This window comes from Erinaceus europaeus, chromosome 12 (genome assembly GCF_950295315.1).
Source record: "Erinaceus europaeus chromosome 12, mEriEur2.1, whole genome shotgun sequence".
NCBI classification, from domain to species: domain Eukaryota; kingdom Metazoa; phylum Chordata; class Mammalia; order Eulipotyphla; family Erinaceidae; genus Erinaceus; species Erinaceus europaeus.
Window position 1 is genome coordinate 15,349,805 of NC_080173.1, and position 6,000 is coordinate 15,355,804.

At 51.3% G+C, this 6,000-nt stretch overlaps 1 protein-coding gene across 3 annotated transcripts in view; it reads right to left on the reverse strand.

Moving 5' to 3' along the window:
* Positions 1-2,143, reverse strand: part of USP36 (ubiquitin specific peptidase 36) — a 42,415-nt gene extending 40,272 nt beyond the window's left edge. For 2 of the 3 annotated variants that reach the window (XM_007535573.3, XM_060202855.1), the window contains exon 1: positions 1,874-2,083. The gene's annotated coding sequence lies outside the window, so the exon portion shown is untranslated. Of the gene's footprint in view, positions 1-1,873 lie in introns of all 3 variants that reach the window. The other variant, XM_060202854.1, reaches the window with a different exon arrangement.
* Positions 2,144-6,000: the final 3,857 nt, after the last annotated feature.

Below are 6,000 nucleotides of genomic sequence, written 5' to 3' on the forward strand. Positions count from 1 at the left end.
GGCAGTAATCTCTGTCAGGGATCAGGAACCACTAACATTCCAGCCTCTATGCCCAAACTAAAGTAGCAGTTAGAGTAGCCCCATTTTTACTTGGCAAAGTGTGGCTGCTTTTCTGTAGTTACGAGCCACAATAAAATGATGCCCCCCCCCCCAAAAAAAAAAGGAAGGTACTTCAAAGAATTTAATGTGAAATTGTCTCAGCATGCACACTATGGAGAGAATAGTGCAGTACCACACTACACAAGTCCAATACTGATGAGTCCCCCCTCACAGTTTACAGCATGTGTCTGACCGAACACATCTGAAATTAGTAAATAAAAGCACATCAAAATAAAAAGAAGACTAATGAACACGATCCCAGGATAAAGGGCAATCTGGACTGAGAAGCTATCCACACAAGACTACTTTACAACATCCCTGACAGATGAAGACTTTGCCATGAACCCACTCCAGAGATTTGTGTAATTCGAGATAAATCATCATCACCATCTTCATTCTACCCCATAGTCCACTCCTCATTGTGGAGTCAGAGATTTAAAAAAAAAAAAAAAAAACATTTTATTTATTATTGAATAAAGGCAGAGAGAAATTAAGAGGGGGTGGGGGAGAGATAGGGAGAGAGACAGAAACACCCACAGTCCTGCTCCACTACTTGTCAAGCTTTCCCTCTGCAGATGGGGACAAGAGGCTTGAACCTAGGCCCCTCGTGCATTGTAATGTGAGCACTTAACCAGGTGCACCAACCGCCGGACGCCTGGAGTCAAGAGATTTCGAGCCATGTTTTTTTTTTTCTTCAAGTTTAAACTTTTTTTTTCCTTTATGGGGGGGGGGGAATGATTTACAGTAGACAAATTTGAAAAGTAAATACAGTAGTGTCTTTCCCCCCTCCCCTTCGACAGGAACCTTACCCCCTCCCGCATCACCAATTCCACTAGAAGTCTGGCTGAGCTGTGTTGGACATGAAGAAAAACTGCCCCTGTAGCTCCATCAGCCGGTCCCGTGATGGCCACACAGGTCCTCAGGACGTCCGCAAGGAAGGCCATCTCCGTCCCTCTCTTCCCCCTCAAGAGCAGCTCACAAAGCTGCACCCACGAAGCAAACACCACGTCCGTCCGTCCGTCCGTCCGTGTGTCCCCGCCCCCCGCCCCCGAGAGTCGGCTCACTTCTTTTCCAGGATAAACTGCTCTCCGTATTTACAGGGTCAACCACGTGCTGGCGGGGGACGAGCTCGGCCTCCCGGGAGCGGGGGGCGTTTAGAGACGCCCCTCCACGGCCCGCGCCCGCGCCCGCGCCCGCGCCCAGGCCTCCCGAGGGCAGAGCAGCGGTAGCGGCGGCGGCGCTCTCCATCCTCACTGACGGAGGCCACGGCGCGGGGCCGTCCCCTCCCCCTCTCGCTCTGCCCCTCGGCAGGACGCTCCCTTAGCCCTGAAACGCCCGGCGGGAGCCAGTGCGCCCCCACACGCCGCGCCCGCGAGCCTGAGGAAGGGGGAGAGCCTGCCGAGGGGGAGAGCCTTTCCCTCGCCTCCCCCACCGCCGTGTGCCCGTGTGGAAAAGGCCGCTCAGCTCGCTCGCTCCTTCTCTCTCAGAGGCCGCCTCGGCGCGCGCCAAGGCCGCCCCTGTGGAGACCGAACGCGCCCGACAAGATCCAGGCCGCGGCCCCGGCCCCGGCCCGCCCGGGCAGCTCGAGCCTCCGGGGAAGCGGACAGCGGCCTCGTCCCGAAGCGGACGGCGCAGCGCCGTGCCGGCTCCCCTCAGCAGCCACCCGGCGGACTCCACGGGCCACCACGGGGCCCGCGCAGCCACAGCCCTAGTCGCCCAACGAGCCCTCGCGGAAAGCCCCGCGCAGGTCCGGAACCCCGGGGTCGGGCCTCACCTGCCGCGCCCCAGTCTCCGCTCCGGTCGGACTGCAGGCTCCCGCGGCGGGCCCGGATGCCCCAACCCAGCCCCAGCCTACGCGGCCCTACAGCAGCCCAGCTGCAGGCCCGTGGCGCTGGCGTCTGCTCGGCCGGCGGCCCCGCACACGCACCATCCGGGTCTCTGGAGCTTCACACACGTGTCAGCGAGACGCTTAAAGGCGCCGTGGCTCGCGGTCCACACAGTCGAACACCGGAAGGCCCCAGCGGCTTTAAGGGGCGGAGCTAAGTGCATCCCCATGCCTCCTAGTCCGCCCAAAGATGCTGCCACACCCGTACGTCATGCCCTGGTCACGAGGCCCCGCTCACTTACGCAATGACGCAGGCACGCCGAACCCGAGACGCCCCGCTCGCTGGCAGGCCGCCGGCTGAGTTCCCGCAGAGCACGTGAGGAGCTTACTTCCGGGTCCTGCGTGGGGGCGGGGTCAGAGGGCGTCGGGCGTCCTTCTCTCACTTGCAGAGGAGGCCGGGCATCCTGTGCGAGTCCGTGTCGCCTTTTGGGCCTCCGGTGACTGAGACGGCGCGGCGCGCGTGTGCTCCTCGGAGGAAGAGCCCTGCACAGTCCCGAGACTGAGTGATCACAAGCATAGCAGCGCTCCTGCAGTGATTTAAACCCTTCTTTGGCAGCCTGGGAGAGGGTACAGCTTCTAGAGCACTAAGTTCAATACCTGCCATCGCATGGGCCATCGCATGGTTTCGTGTCTCTCCATTTATTTACTTACTTTTATTTTTACCAGAGGACTGCTCAGTTCTAGCTTATGGTGGTGCTGGGTGGTGGCCGAATCTGGGATTTTTTTTTTTTTAATATTTATTTGTTTATTCCCTTTTGTTGCCCTTGTTGTTTTATTGTTGTAGTTGTTGTTGTTGGATAGGACAGAGAGAAATGGAGAGAGGAGGGGAAGACAGAGAGTGGGAGAGAAAGACAGACACCTGCAGACCTGCTGCACCGCTTGTGAAGCGACTCCCCTGCAGGTGGGGAGCCGGGGGCTCACCAGGATCCTTATGCCTGTCCTTGGGCTTTGCGCCACGTGCTCTTAACCTGCTGCGCTACCACCCAACTCCCTAATCTGGGATCTTTGATGCCTCAGGCAAGAAAGACTTTTTGCATAACCATTATGCCATCTCTGCAGCCCAGTAAATAAATATTTTTAAAAGATTTTCTTGAGTTATTCATGAGGAAGATAAGAGGGAAGAACCAGACATCAACTCTGGTACCTGTGCTGCCAGGGATTGAACTCCCGGAACCTCAAGCTTTTTTTTTTGCCTTCAGGGTTATTGCTGGGGATCAGTGCCTGCACCATGAATCCATTGCTCCTGGAGGCCATTCCCCCCCCACTTTCGTTGCCTTGTTGTTGTAGCCTTGTTGTGGTTATTATTGTTGTTATTGATGTCGTTCATTGTTGGATAGGACAGAGAGAAATGGAGAGAGGAGGGGAAGACAGAGGGGGAGAGAAAGATAGACACCTACAGACCTGCTTCACCACCTGTGAAGCGACTCCCCTGTAGGTGGGGAGCCGGGGGCTCGAACCCGGATCCTCACCAGTCCTTGCGCTTTGCGCCACGTGCGTTTAACCCGCTGCGCTACCCCCCCCCCACCCCTCCAGAGTCCAAATCTTTATCCACTGCCACCCAATTCATCTTTATATTACACAAAAACTTTCACCTAAAAGGAGCTTTCTTCCTAGACTCTCACAGAATAGACACTGAGAATATATCCCTTTTCCCCAAAAGAAATCTGTCCCTGCTGTCTGCTGTGTCCTCCCTGACAGGAAGGTGTTGAGGGTGAGCCAACAGAGCTCCTGGGGGCACAACCTAGAGCTGGTTATCCTGTCTGCTCTGCCAGCAGGGTGTGGGGGTGACAAAAGAGAAGACGATTGTAACTGAAACGGAAAATCCAGTCTTGTCATCATAACTTGGATTTTGCAGTGTGCGTGTTTTAAGTTGATAAGTAGAAACAAAGCTATGGTTGCTAGCCCCTATCTGAGAGAATACTCAACGATAAGCTTTATTTAGGTTTTTTGTTTGTTTGTTTTTTGTTTTTTTCCTGGGAGTTTGCTCTATACCCTAAAACAATTATTCAAACAAAGCCAGTTCTTATAGTTACAAGCATGAAACACTATATAAGTAAATGATTAAAAGGTAGAGCACAGAGCTGCCCAAATGGCTGGTGATTGGAGATAACAGGTTTTTTTGTTTTTTCTTCAAGCACGATATATATTTTTTAATTTTTTAAATATTTATTTTCTTTTATTGCTCTTTTTTTATTGTAGTTATTGGTGTCGTCATTGTTGCATAGGACAGAGAGAAATGGAGAGAGGAGGGGAAGACAGAGAGGGGGAGAGAAAGACACCTGCAGACCTGCTTCACCGCTTGTGAAGCAACTCCTCTGCCGGTGGGGAGCCAGGGACTCAAACCAGGATCCTTACGCCAGTCCTCGAGTGCCATGTGTGCTTAAATCGCTGGACTACCGCCCGACTCCCACAATATCTTTTTAATTAGTGATTTATATTGAGTAACAGAATTATAATGGATATATTCATGAGGAAGATAGGAGGAAAGAGAATTGCACACCATTCCCAACACCAGAGTGGGTCCATACCGCCGGCCTGTTTCTGTCCTTTCCTAGTGAGGCAGGGCTCTGCAGAGGTGAGGTGCTGGGACACAATGGTGAGGTCATCTGCCCAAGAAGTTCAGGATGGAATCATAGTAGCATCCTCAACTTGGTGGCTGAGAAGTGGTAAGATATAAAACAAGACAAATGTTAAATAAACAGGAACCAGAAGGTAGGAACAGAGCAGATAATAATAGGGATTTTAGTGTGAAAAGAATTTAGGAAGTCTGTTTTCGGTATGTCCCTAGGGGCCATGACTTTGGTAATTTTTGCTTAAGCTTGATTGCTAACATGGAGGTGGACTCAAAATACTGTCTGGGAAGATGGTGTTAAGAGTTGAAAATAGTACTAGAAAGCTGGATTAGGGCAGAGAGTAACTCCCAAACTTGAAGAAAATATATAAATATAATTAAGTACCCCATCAATCTGACCCAGGGTCCATAGCTATTCATATTTAGCACAGCAACCTCCAAGTCCTTGTCAGTCTGAATTCTCAGTACATGGTCACAGCTGGGAACATTCTAGGCTGCAGTCATTTCAAGACCAGTTTTCCTTGAGTGGCAGAGTAGGAAGATTGGAGAGTGAAACAGTCTCTACAATTGCTACTTTATAGTGAGGGTATGGTCCTGAAAGAAGCCCACAAGAGGACTTATGATGACATTCCTTTTTTTTTTAACTTTAATTTTTTAATGTTTATTCCCTTTTGTTGCCCTTGTTTTATTGTTATAGTTACTGTTGTTGTTATTGTTGGATAAGACAGAGAGAAATCGAGAGAGGACGGGAAGACAGAGAGGGGAGAGAAAGACACCTGCAGACCTGCTTCACTGCCTGTGAAGCAATTCCCCTGCAGGTAGGGAGCCGGGGACTCAAACCAGGATCATTACACTGATCCTTGCGCTTTGCACTGCCTTCGCTTAACCTGCTGCCCGACTCCCGACATTCCTTTTTTTAAATGTATTTCTTCTTTTTTTATTTTATTTTATTTTTTTTTTATTTAAGAAAGGATTAGTGAACAAAAGCATAAGGTAGGAGGGGTACAACTCCACACAATTCCCACCACCCAATCCCCATAACCCACCCCCTCCCATGGTAGCTTTCCCATTCTCTATCCCTCTGGGAGCATGGACCCAGGGTCGTTGAGGGTTGCAGAAGGTAGAAGGTCTGGCTTCTGTAATTGCTTCCCCGCTGAACATGGGCGTTGACTGGTCGGTCCATACCCCCAGTCTGCCTCTCTCTTTCCCTAGTAGGGTGTGTCTCTGGGGAATTAAATGTGTTTCTTGATGAGAAAGACAGGCGGAGAGAGAGAAAGAACCAGACGTCACTCTGGTACATGTGCTGCCGGGGATTGAACTCAAGACCTCATGTTTGAGAGTGCAATGTTTTATCCACTGTGCCACCTCCCAGGTAACTATGACATTCCGAATGGAACTGATCAGTGAGGGTGGAGAGGGGTTTATCAGAAATTTACGACCATTA